This window comes from Eublepharis macularius, chromosome 8 (assembly GCF_028583425.1).
Source record: "Eublepharis macularius isolate TG4126 chromosome 8, MPM_Emac_v1.0, whole genome shotgun sequence".
NCBI classification, from domain to species: Eukaryota; Metazoa; Chordata; class Lepidosauria; order Squamata; family Eublepharidae; genus Eublepharis; species Eublepharis macularius.
In genome coordinates this window covers 32,128,118-32,148,311 of record NC_072797.1, presented here as the reverse complement: position 1 = coordinate 32,148,311, position 20,194 = coordinate 32,128,118, and positions in this window count along the sequence as shown.

Below are 20,194 nucleotides of genomic sequence, written 5' to 3'. Positions count from 1 at the left end.
TTACTTTTGCTATATACTTTTTATTCCTTCCCATTTTAGTATCTGCTCATCTGAAACGCCCCCCCCACCGAAGTGCCTCCCAACAAGTTTTGACTACAGTTTTTTAACAACCTGTCAATCCCATCAACCCTGTCTGAACTCCCCATGTACACCTCTCTGTTCATGCTTTCTTTATTATCTGTCCTGTATTATGGAGTTTCATCAGTCGAAAAATATTGAAATGTTTGGGCTAATGGACCACTAAAAAACTGACTAAACTGTGGCAATATACAAAAAGACATTTGTGCAAAACTTGGAATTCTCTGTGACTCCCCCACCCCCAGATTGGTAGGGGATCTGAATGGGGAACACTTGAGCATTTTCTTGTTTCCAGGCATTTGTCTCCCCTTGTACTTCTCATATGCTATGTCTCTCTCAGTCTGTGGGATCAACACATCTATACTTGTTCGGAATTTGACTGTTTGCATTTGTCCCTTGTGGTTAGGGTCAGGCTGATCATGGGAGGACCAATGTTTACCTAACTGCAGTTACTCCTCCTACCACACAATAAAATATTTTACAGGAAGGTTTTCCATGAACAGAGGGGATTCGGGCAAGCAGTGATGAGTGATGACATTCTAGCAAACCACAACTTACTGTAGTCTTGTGTATTCTTCTGGCATAAATGATTTGCTTGCAATTCTCTGTGCATTTGTTCTGAACAAATTCTTTGAATGAGAGAGAGAGAGAGAGAGAGAGAGAGAGAGAGAGAGAGAGAGATTTGTAACAGTGACAGCTGGAATTCCATATGACAACTTCTGTGTACACTTGCCATTTCCTAATATAATCTTGAGGGGAATTAGATATGCATGTTTTTAATGATTAAGAGTTCAGGGAGTGGTCAAAAGAAGATATCTAAACACAGTTTACTTTGCAGAAGACCCATTCCTTTCAAAGGAATTACTCCATTAACAAGAAGAGGGCTTCCAAGGTGAAATGAAGAGCATTCCTTTGGTATGTCAATGTTCACTTTTCTAATGCAGTATATTTCTTATACTAAAAAGGTTCTCAGAGAATTGAATAACTTCCCCATTTGTCAAAGGTTTTCTCTGGGACTGCTTACACAAAACAATGTCTGATAGGTTACCAATTTCCAGGTGCTGCCTGTAGTCCTCCCAGAATTAGAACTGATCTCCAGACTACAGAGATCCTGTCTCCTGTAGAAAATGGCAGCTTCAGAGGACAAACTCTATGATATACCATAGATTCTAGATGAAATCCCTCAGTTGCATCTCCAAGGGCAACCAAATGCCATTTTCATCCTACTGGTGTATTTATATTTACAACATATTCATCGTAGATCTATTTTCCTTCATTGTACTAATCCCACACTATGTAATCCGCCTTGAGTCTCAGTGAGAAAGGTGGAATATAAATGACATAAATAAATACAAATTCCCCTCTCCTCAGCGCCCCCCCCCCCATCCAAATCTCTTTGGCTGTATTTGGCCACCTTACTGTCTGAGTTCATTTATGGGTCATAATTTCTCTTTGTCATTAAATCCTTGTTATCTATATTGTAAGATTAGGAGTTATTAATTACAGCCATGATATTGAATTTTTTACTAAGAGGATCAATCAAAGGTATTTTTTTCTGAGAGTAAGCCTAGACGTTATGATGAACACGGGGCTGCCATTGACAATGACGCTGCCATTGACAATGACAACTCTGTCTTGAACTCTCTGTCTCCTATTATATGTAGTTTGTACAGCTTATCCCATATCTAGATGTCATTATGTAATATGTCTTCCTATGCCTTCCACACATCATCATCTGTCAAGATGATGTCAGGATATGGGGTTGTGTTATGATTCTTTACATTATGGAGAGGTTGCGAACCTCCAGGTGGAGCCTAGAGATCTCACGGATCTCCAGACTACAGAGATCAGTTTCCCTGGAAAAAAATGGCTGCTTTCAAGGGTGGGCTTTGTCTCACATCATTGCTGATGTACCTCCCCAAAGTCCTCCCTCTCCAGACACTGGAGATGTGAAAGAAAAAATCCAAAATCTTTAAAGAAGAATATGGGGGATGAGGTGTAGGTTTAAGAAATGGATGCCCTCAGTGATGACTGCTAGGCAACCAGAACAGTTTCTCCAGTGTTCCAGGCTTGGTTTCCACCTTTTCTGAGGCTGTTTTGGCCTTAGAAGGAGGGCTCATAGGGCCTGGCCTGGTAGCATTCAACAAGCTACTTGCTACCATATGACTCGCATGACTCACCCAGGCCTGGTGCCTACTACTATTCAACAGCAGCCACTCCATGAAAACCAATGTGGTATAGCAGACAGATTTTCAGACTAGAACCTCAAATCCCCATTCTAGGGATTGAAGGAGGAAAAAGTGAAGATGGGGAAGAGGAGATAAGGTTGGTTGGCTGGCAGGTAGAAAGGAGGGGAGGACGCAGGAAAAAGGAGAGGCTATGGTGGCTTTCAGATAAGGGAAAGAGGAAATAGTAGGGGAGAATGAAATGTTATGTCTCCAGAAGTCCTTACAGGTTTTTACTTATAAAATACTGATTATGAAATTACCTAAAACAACAGAAATGTATTGGTAAAAGTAATTCAAGCTGCAGCATTAAAACATCCCGTGTTCAATTTTTAAACACAACTAATCTCAATACAAATCTGACCCTGTGATTACTCAACATTACCTCCCCAATCCAATCCATGTGCGAAGTCATTTCCTCCTATCCATTCTTATGGTCTGTTTTGGAGGGTGTATTGTATTACTGTAAATTGGTTCAATTTGAAGAATTATTTTTTCCCCTTTGGACAGTTCGGAAAGACTATTGTTCATGCGTGTTATGTAGATAAACCCACGAATATCAGAAGAAGGGGGTGGTCTTGTGTATTTAGTGAATAAGCTGATGAAAACATTCTAGCGCAACATGCAAAGGCAAGTCATACAGTTTAGATTTCAACATTTCAGCCATCTGCAGAGTGTTTGTATTGTGTACTGAGAGTGCATTAAATAAACATGCATTAATTTCCTAGTAAGACCAGAAGAAAAGCCCTGCCAGATCAGACCAAAGGTCCATCAATTTCAGCACCTTATTTCCAGTACTAACTAGCCAGATGTTTTCAAGAAGTTCATAAGCAAAACATGGGTGTAACAGCCTTCTCAAGTTGTACATTCCCTTCAGCAACTGATATTCTGAGATACCTCCATGCCTCTGGACATGGGGGCTCCATTTAGCCATCAATGTTATAGGTCTATTATCTGTGAATGTCTATATTCCTCTTCATCATATCTTATGGCAGCAAATTCCGTAAGTTATTTCTGTGGAAAAGTATGTTTTTTCCATGTATGTACTGACAGTCAAATTACCTAGGTTACTCTGAGCGCTAACAATATGAAGCAGTTTCCTCAAGCTGTTGATAAATTTAATCAGCCACTTCCATGGCTCTCCTTACTCATTGTTTTCCTAAACTGAAGAGAACTAAATGCTTTAAATTTGTTGCCACAGAGTGGGTACTCTGACCTGTCATCACTTTGGTTATGCTTTCCTGTTCCTTTTCCAGTTCTATAATGCCCCTTTTGAGACAGAGTGTACCGAACTGTACACAGTGCTCCCTTTTTACTTACATGAGTTTTGCTTGTTTTTAAAATGGTATTCCAGAGAGGAATGTGTGTATGTGTATGTTCCATAATTAACAAAATTAACATGGATGAATCGGGCTGCTGCAGAGCATGGGATCGCTCCTGTGCTCTGCAGCAGCCTGATTTGGGCTCAAATTGGTCTGATTTGGGCCTGAATCGGGTCCGAATCAGGCCGAATTTGGCTGCTGCGTTGCGCGGTAGCACTCCTGTGCTCCACAGCAGCCTGACCGAGGCCGATTCGGGCACGAATCAGGCCAGATCAGGCACGAATTGGGCCAGATCAGACTGCTACAGAGCACGGAATGTGGCAGCATTCCAGAAGTGATGTCATCATATGGGCCAGGAGCATGCACAGAAAAAGTGGGGAAGGCAAGTGCCAGGTCCTCCACATCCCACTGGGAGGATAGGGGAACCTGGCAACCCTAGTGCCAGATGAGTTCCTGGTGGGGCACGATGACATCACTTCCTGAAGTGACAATGTTGCGCTGGCTGCTGGCATGCTCCCATGCTTCACTGGCCAATTTTTTCCCCAAATGGGCTAAATTTGCACTGCAAGAAGTGTGGGAGCACGCCTATGGCCATCTGGAAATGATATCATTGTGCAAGCACTGAGAGCATGCATACAAAAAGTGCACGCACAAAAAGATGCTCCCAGAAAGCATGAGGTAAGTGCCTGATCCCCCCTTCCTACTGGGGGGAGGTATAGGAACCTGGCAACCTGAGGCATCACTTCCCTGCTGAGCATAGTCTCCCTCTCAAAACTCCACCTTCTCAGGTTCTGCCCCCAAATCTCTATGATTTTGTATTCCCAGGGGCAAAGCTGAGGGGATAAAAAGGTGGAGCCAACACATAAAATACTATATTCACTTAAGGTGCATAGCTATTAATGTACTTATAAGTACCACCAAAGAATATATTTGAATTGCTTTTCAGAATGTGTTTTAAATCTTTAACATTAAATACTTCATTTCTTAATAACATGCTACACACATGTGCACACACCTTCTTGAGTTATATGTTCTTTTTCTTTGTGTTTGAAATTCCTGTCCCAGAGAATTTATTACAAAATTTAAAAGGCCTAGTGTAATGATTTTAAATGTGTGTGTGTGTCTTTAAATGCTTGGTGTGGTACAGATGAAGAGTGCGGTTGAAAGAGAGGGATGAGTGAGTGATATGATTGGCTGATGATTGAGTGTGTGGGCAAAGTGAATGCAGTTTTCAGTTACTTAGTGGAGCAATATTGAGTCTGGAGAAAGCAGGCAAGCTGTGGGCAGCCTGAGTGTGTTTAAGCATTTCTGAGGGAAATATAACCTGTGTGGAAGCCTGAACTGTGTATGTTTGTGAAAGAACATTCAGTCATTCTATCCCACCTAAAATACTTTCTCCTCCTCAGGATGTTTGATATCCCACCGCTAAGCCTCCACTCTCTTTCACCTCTACCCTTCATCTGTACCATACCAAGCATTTAAAGACACACACATTTAAAATCATTACACCTGGATAGCTTTCCAAGAGCAAGGAGTTCTGCAGCACCTTCAAGATGAACACATTTTCGCTGGCAAGGGTTCATAGAGTAAAGCCCACTTTTTCCAATAACAATTTTTTCCAGATTTGAGAGTAGGGGGCTATGTTAGTCCCGGAGCATACTTCCCACACTGAAAGTCCTCACTTTCAAATGCTGGCACTTCCAGATAAATGGAGCAACCTGTGATGAGACTAGGCTTACCTTTTGCAGGCAAACTCCTGCCCTCACCCGCCATCATCTGCACTCGATCAAGTGAGCAGTGGGAGAAAAAACTGGAGGAAATGACATCATATCATCCACACACTTGAGGAAGTTCCTCTAATCGCCATGGTCTTTACCATAGAGGTTGGGGAAATTCCTAGAACATCACTTGTGGGAGGAGGCTGGGACATATCCAGAAGTGACATCACAGTATCCATTATGTTCCCCCATTCCCTGACTCTGCCCCACCCCCAAAAAACTTTCAAGATTGCCAGGTGCGGGGCTGACATCCCTAGCTGCTGTCTACTACTGCCAGTCATAGAACTCACTGCTGGTCTCGATGAACCAATGGTCTCATTCAGTATAAGGCACTATAAAGTTTAAACAGATTTTTTTAAAGCCATAGATGGACTAATATCCATCTGTACATACTGTTTGGTTAAGAGTCTGTGCTGAGTTGGCTTTAAGAGAACTGACTGCCTTCATCTATGACTGCCATATAAGTCAAAATGTGACACAAAGAGCTCTACATACAAGCTGGATTTTGTTGCTTCAGCAAGCAGCATGAATGGTGCCAAAGGCAACATCTGTGCTGGTAATATTTGTTTTACTAATTCACCTGCTGGCTTCTCTTTCAGAGCAATGCAACCTTACGAAGTCATCTGATAATGTCCAGCTATAATGGCCATTAAGTCTACAATCTCAATATTCAATATACTCTGAGGCACCGTTTGCACAAAGCATGTCCATTGTCCTTCAGTAAGGTCACATACAAGGTAAGGAGGGAGAAAATCTCTCCCCGGAGCAGTTCAAATGAAGTCAGCAAATTATCAACACACAACTCTCTGTCGTACGTGACGAGGCTGGTGTCGGAGGGAAATACAGGAGCCAAAAATAGGTTGGAAAACATAAGATATGACTTTAAAGGGATAGAGTCAAAAACTCGGAAACCAAAAATCTCCTCTGTTTTCCCCCTTGTGTGTAATCACCTCATGTGGAACACCCTTCAGTTTCTGGAATTTGTTTAACCACAGAGAATCTGTAAGTAGTAACTCTCTGTGGCAAACTGCCGAGATCTTGTTGTCTTTTATGCACTAGTACATGTCTAAACAAATTTCTGAGCCCTGCTGCTGATCTGCAGATGTGTGGGGGTGAGCTATGGCCACTCTGTAGTGCAGGAAATTTTCTGCCCTGAAAAGGCAGAAGAAGGGGACGTTTTATGTACTTCCTTTGTCTGGTTTTGATGCCATATCCAATGTGGAAATTCTATTTCATTTTTCCATCCCACCCTTCCCCTAACGAGCTCAGGTCAGTGTTCATGCTCCTGCCCTCCTCTGTTTTACTCATGCACAAATCCTACAAGGTAGGTTAGCAAGTCTGTGTAAAGCTCATTCATCTCAATGCAAAGGAAATGCATGAGTTCCTATGAGTCACATGCACTTCCTCTTTCCCAGTCCCAAGTAATGTCATCCTTGGAGGCAGTCCTCTTACTTATGAGTAGGACATTTGTTATTATATAAGTAATATGCCCATCATTATGATGTAGGGTGGGGGCTATATGCAGAGGCAAGTCCTGTTACTCCTTGGAGGGGACAATCACTTGGGTCAGAGTTCTTTAGACTCTCTACACCCAGCACCAAACTTTGACTCTCATGCGGCAATGTGGGACCCTCTAAGCTGCAAGCACATAACATGAGCAGGCTATAACAAGAGTAAACTTTACCTGGGCCTGCCAGCACAGACCCTTCCAAAAGCATCCAGAAAATGGTGGCTCTGTAAGGGCTCATGATGACCCACTGGAGGATCCCATCCCATAAGCTGAAGAGCACTGCATTAGAGCACAGGCTCAGTGCACCCTCTCATTGGCAGGTTTTCTGCAATCCCATGCTATGGAGAAGGGCTTCCACTATGAACATATGCATGCAAATTGCAAACACATCTGAGAATATAGTTTGCCCCTCTGTTTGTGATCAATGGAATATGCTACCAAGAACATGGTTCCATAAACAAGAATATTATGTGGATATATGTCGACCCATAAATGTGATTTCTTTTATACATCTCTATCCTGCCATTCTTCCAAGGATCTCAAATTGGTAAAGGTAGTTGTCCTATCCTCTGTTTTATTTTCCCAACCACTTTATGAGGTTGATCAAGCTAGGAGTGAGAGACAGTGTGTGTTTAGCTTGGACTAAGCAAGGACTTGAATCTTGGTCTCCCTGCTATCAGCCTAAACTAAGGAACCCAGGTCCCCTGGTGGGGGCAGGGGATCCCCTGCTCCAACCATCCACCCACCACCACCATCACTCACCTGGCCAGTGGGGGGAAAGGTGAGGGAACAGGCCCCCTGGCACACTCCTTGGGCAGCATAACATCATTCCTGTGAGGGTAAGGGGACTGGGCAACCCAAGCCTAAATACCATCACCAAAGTTCTTTTTCTTAAACTGTAGCCTTTAACTGGGCAGATTCTTTTTAGAAGCTCCCCTGCCATGTAAAATAGGTTTATTATCCAATCTACAAAATAATAACAATATTCTCAACAACAGATGTGCCATGAAATTTTATTTCTCTCCAAGAGGCCCCTGGGGAGGCATGGATGCACTCCTGGACCTCATACAAAAGCCATTCTGCATCTTGTTGAATGGGTTGTTGCAGTTGTTTTGTTCCCTGGGCTTCCTCACATACACACACAAATAATTCACAGCTAAAATAGGCTCGTCAGGGTTTCCTTATCCTGAACTTGGCCATTTGCCTTTTAGTCATTGCATTCATAAATAGATCGAGGGTTTTCATGCCTCTGAGGTCACCGTGTTTCACACCATTGTTCTCAATGGTGCTACGTGAAGGTTATTTCATCGGAGGTGGAGGGGCGGGTTTTAAGTCTTTCTCAGCATTGATGGACTATCGCTTTGACTACAATAGCTACAAGGTGATCTAGACTGACCTTGGCAATTCCGTCTAAGGGGCTTGGCAATTGTCAACATGCTTTATATTATTATTTTGCAACTCAATATGAATTTTTAAATAGGAAACTGAGCCAAATAATTCACAATGGCCAAGTATTATTTATAGCAGCAAATGATCTGTGCACTTTAAGATTTAATTGCTCTCTTGTTTTCAATTTTGCAAGACTGCACAGTACTGAATGCCTAACATTATCTTGCATGTGTTTTAATTCTTTGTTTAAAATCTCTGGATCCTGCTGCAGCTTTAGGAGGGATTGTTGGAGAAACATCTTTTGTGTTTATTGCAACTGTGCTGAAATGAGATGAGGCAGTAACACCTGCAGGGTCCCAGTGAAAAAACGATTGGAAATGCAGGTCCAGCCAGACATACTAGTGCTTCTTGTCTAGTGTATTCCATTGGTGCCACACACAGTGGTGCAAACTCACTTTTGGAAAGGGTGAAATTACTGTTTGAAAGGAACAGGAGATACAATCTGATTAACTGGGATTCTTTTACAAGAACTACCTGGAAGAGCTGATGCAAAACACAGGTCAGTCTGATCAAAACATGTTATCTTATTCCAGCTTGTCTTCCCAGCCCAGCCCCTCCTGTGTCCTTCAATGAAAAGCAGCAACTGATTTGCAATATTACAAGACGACTGCAACACTGCCATAAAACATCCTGCTGAAAAAACATAGTAAGACACGGCAGAGGGAGGAAGGCAGATGGCTCTCTCTACCTTCTATTCTTCTCCTTCCCCTCAGAACAGCTCACCAGACAGGCACATTGTCATTCATGCAGCAAGATGATGAGTTCCTGAGCAATTGCAGCATTAAGTTGAAAAGTACAAAACTTGCATTGTCTTCCTAAGTTCCAGTCTGATAAATGGGCCAGCAATGATACATTTGCAGTTTATGTACACAGCTCGCATTATAAGCTGTTCTATTTTTATTCTCTTCCTGTGAGTCAGTATCGCCTATTCATTCTGTATTATTCCAATAATATGATGTATAATAGATTCCTACGTGGGTACATTTAATGGGTACAGGTGATATCCATAACTATTGGTGCTTTCTGCATCAACTTTCTAGACCAGCTTCTTTCCATTCTCTCCATTCAGAACAGTCCATCTTCCTCTCCACTATTACTCCCTTCTCCTTTCACCTCCATTCAGTCTTCTACATGCTTGGACTTTCCTGTTTGTAAAATCATAGCTCTTTCTTCCTCAAAACTCATTTTTTTGGCTGTCACGTTAGGTTTAACTTACCAAAGTTATGCCCTGGAAAATGTTGGTCTACAAGGTGTTACTGGACTGATTTTTTCCACCTTGAACCTATGAACCATAATTTTGGATTGAGTCACAAAAAAATCAAGCATTTTTACAGCCAAGACTTTGGCTGCTTCCACAGACGTTGGATAATCCACTTTCAATACTCTTTAGTGAAGATTTGAAACTGATTTTCCATGTGTGGAACAAAAAATCCACTTCTAAAGGATTGTGGAAGTGCATTGAAAGTGCATTATTCAACGTGTGTGGAAATGGCCTTTGATTTAGGATGCTTGTTAATTGTTCTGCATCTCTGTTGCAGATGACACCCAACTCTATGGCCGTTCCCACACAGCTTACCTGAACCCGGAATGCTGCGCAGCATGCTGAAAAAAATGCGGAAGATCGCATTTTCTCTCACGAGTTTAGTGCGATGTTGCACAACATCGCGCAAAACTTGCGAGAGAAAACGCGATCTTCCATGTTTTTTTCGGCATGCTGCACAGCGTTCTGGGTTCAGGTAAGCCGTGTGGGAACAGCCAATATCTCGCTATCCAGATCCCTACAGGATGCAGCAGAAACCTTAGATCACTGCCTGACAACTGTGGTGAAATGGCTGAAAAAGAACAAATTAAAATTAAACTAAGACAAGACTGAAGTGATGCTTGTTGGGAAGGCAGAGATCTTGAAGGACATTGCACTCCCCACTTTCGATGGAGTTCGTAGGGAGGGAGTCTCAGATGCTTCGCTAATGAATTAGGGACCATAGACTTCTCCACTATGTTGCCTTACATATTATCTGTTGCTTTTAATTTGTACTCCTATATAGTACCTGTGCTTCATGTTGTCTAATGTCAGTCCTAGAACTGATTATGTTCTGTTTCAGCATTTCTTTAACTCTGTATAGGATTCTTGCTAATGCTATGTCTTTGTAAACTTGCATTTATTTACCTTATGGCATTGTTTATGGAACTGCTCCTGACATTGTATGGAAATGTTCTTGATACTGTATGGAAATATCCTTGATACTGATTGTACTAATCTCACACTGTGTAATCCATCTTGAGTCTCAGTGAGAAAGGAGGACTATAAATGACATAAATAAATAAAATAAAATGATTTCTCCATCCACTGATTTCAAAGTTTGTCAAGACTATCCTTATACCATAATGAACTTGGTGCCTCTTGCATGTTTGTTGTTATTTATTCCTCTTTGCAGATGTAAAGAATGATTCCCCAGATCTTCACTGAATAGGCATTTGAACTATGAGAAATTCCATAGTGCTTTTTTCCCTTTGCTTGGTTGGATTAGGATTAGATGAGATGTGGATTCTATTATAACTATAGAAATTGTTTGCTCAAATAAGCAAATGGGAAAGTGTTGGCTCTGTGGCAATGATCTATTCTAAATGTTCAGTTTCATTATATTTCCATATATACTTCTAATCTCATTATTTCAACTCCTGTGACCACTGCAGATTGTACTGTGCATGTATCACTAAATTGTAGTAAGATCCATTCATGCATTTAAAAACATAAAGAGATAACATTACCATGCAGTCACACACAATCGCTGCTATTAAAGATAGATTTAAAAATAATTTACATTTCACGTGATGGGCAATGGAAGGATGCTAAGCTTTTGAGTTCTCTCCAGGACTACACAGTCCAGCTGTCAGTCAGAAAGCATAGCTGGCTTCCAGTTTTTGGAAGCAGACCTCTTTAAATTCCCTCTAAGAGGCACTGAAGTTCAAAATTGGAGGGGTCGGGGACCATCTTGTTGATGTTGTTCGGCTATGGTCCCCAGGTTCAAACGCATAATTGCCCATGCAGATTTTGGTCCCAGCTAATCAAAGTCTCCTGCAGTCTTACCTCCTGTGGAGAGTTGTAATTAACATGCAGAAATCTGGGAAATTGGAAAAGAGATCCAATTTGGGGCTCAGCTAGGGGTCAGGAACATGAGATTGCTAATGCATCAGTCTTTTGGAATGTAATTCATCCTGGACACCAGAAGGTTTATTTGACTGCATGACAGTGGGGCTCACTTCCCCGAAGGTCCATCATGGCCATGAATGGGTATGCATTCAGGTTTGCATAGAAGTAGGGCAGTTCAATATTCAAGGGATCAGTATGTTTCAGGCCACTGTTATGCTGCTAGAAGCCAAAATGGTAAATCTTATAATGCAGGGCATTTTGTAGCCAATACAACATCATTAAAAGAACATTTCCATCATATCGATGATCAATCCTTTTTCAGTTAAATATTTAAGTAGAAGCTTACCTCTTCTTAGCATTCAACCTTCATATATGTACTATCAGCCCCAAATCTAAATATACAGGAATACCCATTAAGCTCATGTTCAAATGTGAATATTGTTATTTTATGGAGTGTGATTAAGGTTGTCAACTCTGCCTTGAGAAATTCTTGGAGATTTGTGGGCCGCGCTTTGGGTGGGGAGATGCCAAACTCACAGGGAGACTTCAGCAGGCTCTCCTCCACCCACCCTCCCAGTTTGCAATACGTTGATTAGGAAGGTCAACGGGAAGGGTGGGAAGGGAAGTGCTGCCAGAGTGCATGACTGAAACGGGGACCAGAAGTTGCTGGATCAGAGGAGGATGAAGGACCAGCCATTGTGAGGAGCTGGGCCAGGAAGACGGAGTGAGGGGTGGATGGCAGGCAGAGACAGTCCCAAGAATTTGGGATGTGGAGGACGAGCTGGATGTATCTCCAAAACCCCACCATTCATCATGAAATGTGCCCTAAGGGGCACCCACCACAGACAGTGTGTGGGTTTTGTTGGTGGCCGTGCCTCCTCATGGACATGGGAGGCAGCCTCCCTTCTGTCCCCTGTGGGCAATGGGCTCGGGGGTGGGGGTGGCCCACATGCCCTTGTGCCCTAAGGGGTGGCCCCCAAATATGGTGTGTGGGTTCTGTTGGTGGCCACCCCTCCTTGTGGGCCCAAGAGGCGGTCATCAAAGCCAACCGCCTCCCTTCTGCCCCCCAGTGGGCAATGCCCAAGGGGACCATATCCCTCATCCCAGGATGTTCATGGGAGTGTGGGATTGATGTACGGACTCCTCCCCCTTGGAGGAGGAAATTCTAAATGCCTGGTGGGGGTGTCTCCCTCACCCCAGGACATGTATGGGAAAGTGGGACAGATGGAGGGATGCCTCCCCCTTCGGGGAAGAAATTCTAAATGCCCAGGGGGCATCTCCCTCACCCTGGGACAGCAGAGTCATGCAATGGGTAGGGGAAGAGACAGTCCCCAGGACAGAGCAGTGCATGCAGTACATGCCCCAGCACACATGCCCCTGCAAAGGAGCGGCCACTTCTGAGAGAACCCACTCACCATATGTGGCGGCATTCTCCTTGGGGGGAGGATATTCTAAATGCCTAGGGGGCTGTTTCCCTCACCCCAGGATGTGAATGGGAGGGTGGGACAGATGGACAGATGCCTCCCCCTTGGGGGAAGGAGATTCTACATACCCAGGGAGCATCTCCCTCACCCCAAGACATGCATGGAAGGGTGGGACAGATGGATGGATGCCTCCCCCTTGGGGGAGGAAATTCTAAATGCCCAGGAGGGGTGTCTCCCTCACCCCAGAACAGAAAAATCATGCAACAGAATCATGCCTGCCGGTAAAACCTTTCCAGGTGGCACAGGTTCTCAAAATAAAGCCTATGCATGGAGACTGCATGGCAGCACAGGTTCCCTTCCCCCCTAATAGGGACCAACAGGGACCTACAGAATACACTCGCCATACGTGGCAGCACTCCCCTTGGGGGGAGGATATTCTAAAAGCCCAGGGGGCATCTCCCTCATCCCAGGACATGCATGGGAGGTTGGGACAGATGGACAGACACCTCCCCCTGGGGGAAGGAAATTCTAATGCCCGGGAAAGGGAAGAGACAGACAGCACATGCAGTACATGCCCCAGCACACATGCACCTGCAAGGGAGCGGTGGCTTCTGAGAGAACCCACTAGCCATACGTGGCAGGCAAGGTAGCCCTGATGGCAGCCGCTCCACATATCTGCTCTGAAGGTCACGGTACGACCTTTTGCATATGACAGCTCCTGAGCAACCATCTCTTGCACACCGCAGTAGAGGGTAGGAATGACTTGCCGGCCAATGGTCTGCTGTGAAGGCATTGAACCAGGGGGCGAAATGACACAGCAGCTTCCAAAAGCTCACACCATCCACGGGAGTACTTCCAGGGCAATCGTTTCCGCCATCACATGAGTGACTGCCTCCTGAGCCCTCCCCCTGACTCTTTTGATCGGAACCATCCCTGACCCCAAGGGAACAACCTCCTGCAAGGTAGCCTGCCTGGACGTTCCACTCCCACCTGCAGGACCCTCGGAACAAGGCTTCTTGCTCAGAGTAGAGTCCCATGACCCTTCTTTCTGATCATGAGCCATCCTCTTCCGCCCACCAGATGACTTGCATTGCTCCAGAGGCAGCAGGCTCAAGTGATGCCTCTGCAGATGCAAGTGGAGGGTGGTTGACGACAGGTGCTTGGGGTCACAGTCCCTATGCACCAGGGCATCGCAGGAACAACACCGCACCACACAGGGGTCACTGGGAAGGGGCTGAAAGTGCTGCCACAGTACCTGACCGAAATGGTGACTGGGAGTTGGCGAGTCAGGAGGAGGATAAAGGATTACTGGCCGCGGTGTGGTGTGGGGCTGGGAAGATGGAGTGAGGAGCAGACTGCAGGCAGGGATGGTCCCAAGAGTTTGGGATGTGGAGGAGCTGGATGTCTCCCCCAAACCCCGCTATTCATCCTGAGCTTCCCCCTCATCATCTTCCTCAAAAAGTCTGAGGATATCCAGTTCCACTCCCGCCAGCGGTGAGACCTGTTCTGCCTCCTCCACTGCTCCCACAGGGAGATCTACTGCAGTTGGAGTCTCTGGTGCCCCCAAGACCTCCCCCCAGTATTGCTGGGCTTTGATAGGCAACCAGGACAGGCTATGCATTTCCTCCCCCCTCGACCTCCCTTGCCCTTCATTCCACACCTCATAGTGCTGCACACAAAAATAAGTTGGAAGCAAAAGAAACAAGATAACTTCAAGGAGTTTCTGCCCTCAGGCAATGCAGCCACACAAGGCTGTGCCCAAGAGACAGGCAGTGGCCTTGGGACTGGCCTTGGGGAGAGACCCCCTAAACACAACAGAGACACCTGCCCAGGCAGGAGAGGTACTCAAATTAAAAATGAGATGCACACAGTGGGTGCACAAAACAAGAGTCAGCTGCGCCAAACAGGTGCACAGCAAGCAAGAGAGAGAAAGCAAACAGAAAAGTAATCAGGACCTCAGGTGAGGAAGCCACACCAAGCTGGGTCCCAGAGCAAGGCAGTGGCCCTGAGACTGGCCTTGAGGGGAGAGCCCTAATCCGCCACACAGACACCTGGCCAGGTGGCACAGGTGCTCAATTTAAAATAAAATAGAAGAGAGTGTGAGACCTCAGTTGAGGAACCCACACCAAGCTGGGCCCCAGAGCCAGGCAGTGGCCCTGAGACTGGGGGGGGGGACCCTAATCCGCCACACAGACACTGGGCCAGGCGGCACAGGTGCTAAAAATAAAAATGAGCTGGAAATAAGAGGCTTCTTTCAGTCTCTTTAAAGTAGCATCAGCCAAAAGCACAATCCCAAATCCTTCCACACACTCTCTCACTCCAATCCCAGCAACAGGTCCTCCTCCCACTCCCTCTGTCTACTGGGACTGAAACACGAGGCAGAGAGGTGTCTTTTATTTTTAAAAAACGCTGACATAGAGCAGAACAGGAGGTCTGTGGTTGGCTGACAAACCTGTCTAACAGGGTTTGGAGGGGTGAGATTGGTGTGCCCATAGCTACAGAAGGCCCACCTCCTTGGTTGCCTAGGGGATTGCCCCCCAGATCCTGGCTCTATAGGGCAGAATGGAAGCTCTCCAGATGGCTAGGAGAGCTGCCAATCAAGGGTAAGTGGGCTACGGTTTGGGTTTCCAATGGCAACGAAAGGTCTGGGCCTATTGTTGCCTAGGGAATCAGTGGACTGGCGCCATCCTGTCTGTAATTACAAATCGTTCACGAAGCTAACGAAACAGGCCAAAAAGTTGTGAATTCCGTGATAATTTCATGATAACCACGGCCCCACAAAACGTAGTTTCGCAACACACGAAATGGACCATTTCATGACGAAATTTGCTTCGTATTCCCATTTGTGCCCATGTCTAGTTTGGAGGTCTTGTTTCTGATCAATGCCCTTACACCCGGGTGATGCCATGGCGGATTTTTCAGAATCATTCAAGACTGGCTGTTTTCAGCATAATGTCCCTGATGACTGAATCATACTAGCAGAGGGAATATGAACACCTTTGTGTGTACTCACCTCTACTGACCCGTCTTTTATTGCAGTAAAGATAAAACATCATTACAAAATGCAGCATTGTCCTGGGGGTTTTGCACAGGAAATCCTCAAAGCAAATGGAGGTGCACAAGCCATACTTCTGAGACAACTTTTTACCCTGGTTAAGGGAAAATATTTAAAAACTGTTTTCTCATCTCTCTGGGTGCCTACATTAGAATAATGAACTAAATACCATATGACTTCTATTAATCTTTTTATTTCAGGCCTGTGTAACCTCATATACCGAGACGTGCACAGAACTCACAAAGATGTCTGAAATATTAGTTCTTAATTTGCAAGTAAATCCCCATATCCACTAAAGAGGGTGGAAAATAAAACCATTGCAGAATTCTGTCTGGTTGTCCAGGACATTTTTAATACAAGGAGTCAGAACTAGTAACGCTATACTGTGGAACAATTGCTGAGCAGTGGACCCTGTTCTAGAAGAGAAAGACAATCAGGCCCAGAACTTATATTTCATTCAATGTTATGGGAGAAATAACTTTGGAATGGCAGTTATCACATGAGCACAGCTGGTGACATAGCCACTTGCCATAATGAAGCCTCATATGGTAACAGATGGTAATAGGGATCTCATTCTTCCCGTGGTGGCGGGGAATCCTTCACTTTTACCCTCTGCCCCCCAGCACCATTTACCTGGCCAACAGGGGACGAAGGCATAAGAATGGGCCTCCTGGGGCGATATGATGATGTTACTCCCAGAAATGATGTCATTGTGCTGCCCCAAGAGCACTCCTGTGCTTTACAGCGGGTCCCTGCCTCTGTGCGATGATGTCACTTCCGAGAAGTGATGTCATCACACAGGCGCAGGTGTGATGGGTGTGTTTTGCACCCATGCAAGGAACATCATAGGCCTGGCATTAAGGTAAGTGCCCCAACTTCTCACCAGAAGGCTAAGGAGACCTAGTAACCCTAGACGGTAATGTCCTATGATGCTATGGATCAGCACTAGAGCATCTGTTTTGTATGCAGAAGGTCCCAGGTTCAGTTTCCAGTGTCTCAAGTTCAAAAGATCAGGCAATCAATGATGAAAGGCCTCTCTCTGAAACTCAAAGAGCTGCTTCCCGTCACAGCAGGCCATAATTAATTTGATAGACCAATGGTCTGCGTTACGTGCTCTATAGGGCATGAGCAATTCATTCGAGACAATTACACAGTGCAGTGGCAAACCACCTTTGTTAGTCTCTTGCCTTGAAAACCTCAGCTGTGACTTGACGGCACTACACAAACCTACTAGAATGTATAGCATCAGCAGGGTTCGTTAGACTGTTATTACATCTTAAAATTACAAGTGGCAACACTTTGAGTTTATATGAATTAGACATTCTATTTATCTGAAGGGTACAACCATCGTTTTGGTTCCAAAGAAAGCAATGGCATGGTTCACAAGCTCCAGAGAGGAAATGACTAAATGAGCGGATTATTTCAAACACTTGTTAAGACAACATCACTTGACTTTTTGTTCCAGTTTCTTTGGTTGTCTTGTATTTTTATTAGATAGAGTTTTCTAATCACATTTGAAAGCCCTGTTTATTTTTTCAGTATCCAGCTCTGTTTGGTGGCAAGAAAATAAATGTGATAAGATAAAGGCACAATGTTGCATGTTCGCCAGCATGTCCACAATATTGTCTCTGGAGAAACCATGCTTGAATATGATGCTTGTTGATACAGTAACTGACCCATCAAGATCAATTATGTTGACAGGCGGAACAAGTTTCTTCCTCTTGGTTTCCCACAATGCTTGGGTTATAGTTGTTATGGAGAGAGATGTCTTTTTCCAAAATTCACTTTTTCAATATATATAGTCATTGATTCCTCTTTTTTCACTTGTAGAAAAAACATTTCTCCTTCATTTCTCTGTGAAGAGGAACCAATGCATCCTTTTGTTACCCCTTGCAGTTGTTTTATGTTATACACTACAGGATTGTGCTCTAGCGGGAAGATGGGAAGTCCTGGGGAAACACTGCTTGCCTATGGGTAGAGTAAAATTCTGAAATTTTGCAAAATCTCACTTCCTGCCCCTCCTCTCTTCAAACTTTTTTCTTTGATCGAAATGGAATAGGTATCAAACAGACTCCGAATGCCTAAAAGGAAGGAAAGAAATGGATTGTTAGATTTCATGACGGAATTGTGTAAAGCAGAATTAATAAGAGAATTTCACAGCGCTATTTTGGACCTTTCTAAATTGCTTTCTGTTGAAACAGAAATTAACAGGATTCTTTTAAATGACATTCCTGCCAAACAGAGCAAATTACCCTGCTACATAAACTGTGCAGCCTCCTGAATAGAAAACCTGCTACTTCTCTCCCTTCCCCAAGTCCCTTCACCGTTTTTTTTTTCCAAAATGCATTCACATTTCATGCAATCTGAAGCACATTTTTTCACTAAGGGACTCCTCAGTTAGTGTAAGGGGCTGCTCACATTTTCTGGCCATTTTTTTCTCCCATTACAGTTTTTGGAGGATTGGAGCTAAGGGAGGGGGTTTACCCACCATAGGCAGGCTAATGGCAGGCCTACTTATTTCCTTCACTAAAGGAATGTGTTTCTGCGGATATGTTTACTGATGCTTAAATATCTGTTGTCCAGTTCAACTGCAAAAGCAAACCAACTAATTGCTTGAAATTACAATAGTGACAGGGATACCAATTGAATAGTATTACAACTGAGAAGTATATGGCATGGTTTAGTGCTGAAACGGCTTGGGGGTCCCATCATTCTGCACTGCACGACCTCAAGGAGATTTGGTGTCTGCTGACAGGTTAAGATGTATCTGTTTGGAGCCAGATTTTGTGGAGGTTCCAAAATTTCACATGCATTGTAGTGTTGCAATGTTGGGACCCATCCCGCCCCCTGTATTTGCTGATTGGGCTGTCCCATGTCCACTAGAGAGGCAACTCATGGCGGAGTTCTGGAGGAAAACATGCACTTTTAATTTTTTTTTAAAAGCCAAGCCAGGAAAGGGTTAAAATGCTGCTGTTTCATTCCCTCCCAGCAGCTTCCCTGTGCAAAACACTGTGCAAATTGCTTGGTTTTTTTTCCTCTTTGGCATTAGGAGAAGACTGAAACATGCCGGGAGGGAGGAATAAACAGCCATTTAAACCTTTCCTGGCTTTTAAAGCCAGCAGGGAATAAGCAGCAACGTTAGGACTCATTCCTGTCTTTTTTTAAAAAAGACATACCCGGGAGGAAGAAAGCAATCAGAGAAGCAGCCTTATGACCCTTACGTCGCTTTACTGAGAAAAATGGCAGACAAGGAGTTCAGAGAGCTGAGGAGGGTAGGAGTGGTTACCGATGGACTGCCCAATCAGCTCCTGGGGGAAAGGAGGGGGGCAGGAGAAGCAGAACAGGAGTTTTTGATTCTGCACAGACATAACAGGCACCAGCAGTGACTGGGCAGCGGCTTGAAAAAATCATAGAATGTGCACAGGGGGAAAAAACGGGGACAAAGATGGACAAAAACTGTTTCTGCTTCCCATGACTCCCTTGCATGTGCAGAACTCTGGAGAACATAGAAAGTAGAACAAATTCTGAAATGCTGTAAAGTAAGCATGCAGAAAACACCTTTATGCGCAGACTAGGATAAATTAAGCTGGCAGTTATGCTGGCCAAGTTTGGAATCAGGGTGGATTTTATTTATTTATGTGTTATTTATAGTCCACTTTCCCCACTGAGAGCTAAGCTACAAGTGATGCCTGACACAGGTTGCACACTTGTCAGCTTCCCTCAAGTTTTGATGGGAAATGTAGGCAGTCTGGTCTTGCAGCTTGGCTCTCCATTTAATTGAAGTTTACAGAGCGGCAGTCTATGGGAGGGAGAACATGTGGTTGGGAGGGGAGTGCAGGCATTGGGCTCTCGCTGGGTGCCCCCCTTCCCCTCTGCTGAGTGTGTGTGGGGGGGAGGATTCCTACGAACTTCAATTAAATGGAGAGCCAACCTGTAAGACCAGGACACCTACATTTCCCATCAAAACTTGAGGTAAGCTGACAAGCGTCCAACCTGTGTCAGGCGTCACTTGTAGCTTGGCTCTGAGTCTCAAGGTAGTTTATACAGTGTCAGTCAATGTGATCAACAGCTGGGACATTAGTTAAACAACACAACAGAGTTTGGAGTGCAGAAATTTGAAAACAAGCAGAAAACCCACCCGGAGCTGAAACAAAGCATAAGCAATTCAACAAAACATATAAAATTATTCAGAAGCTATGCAA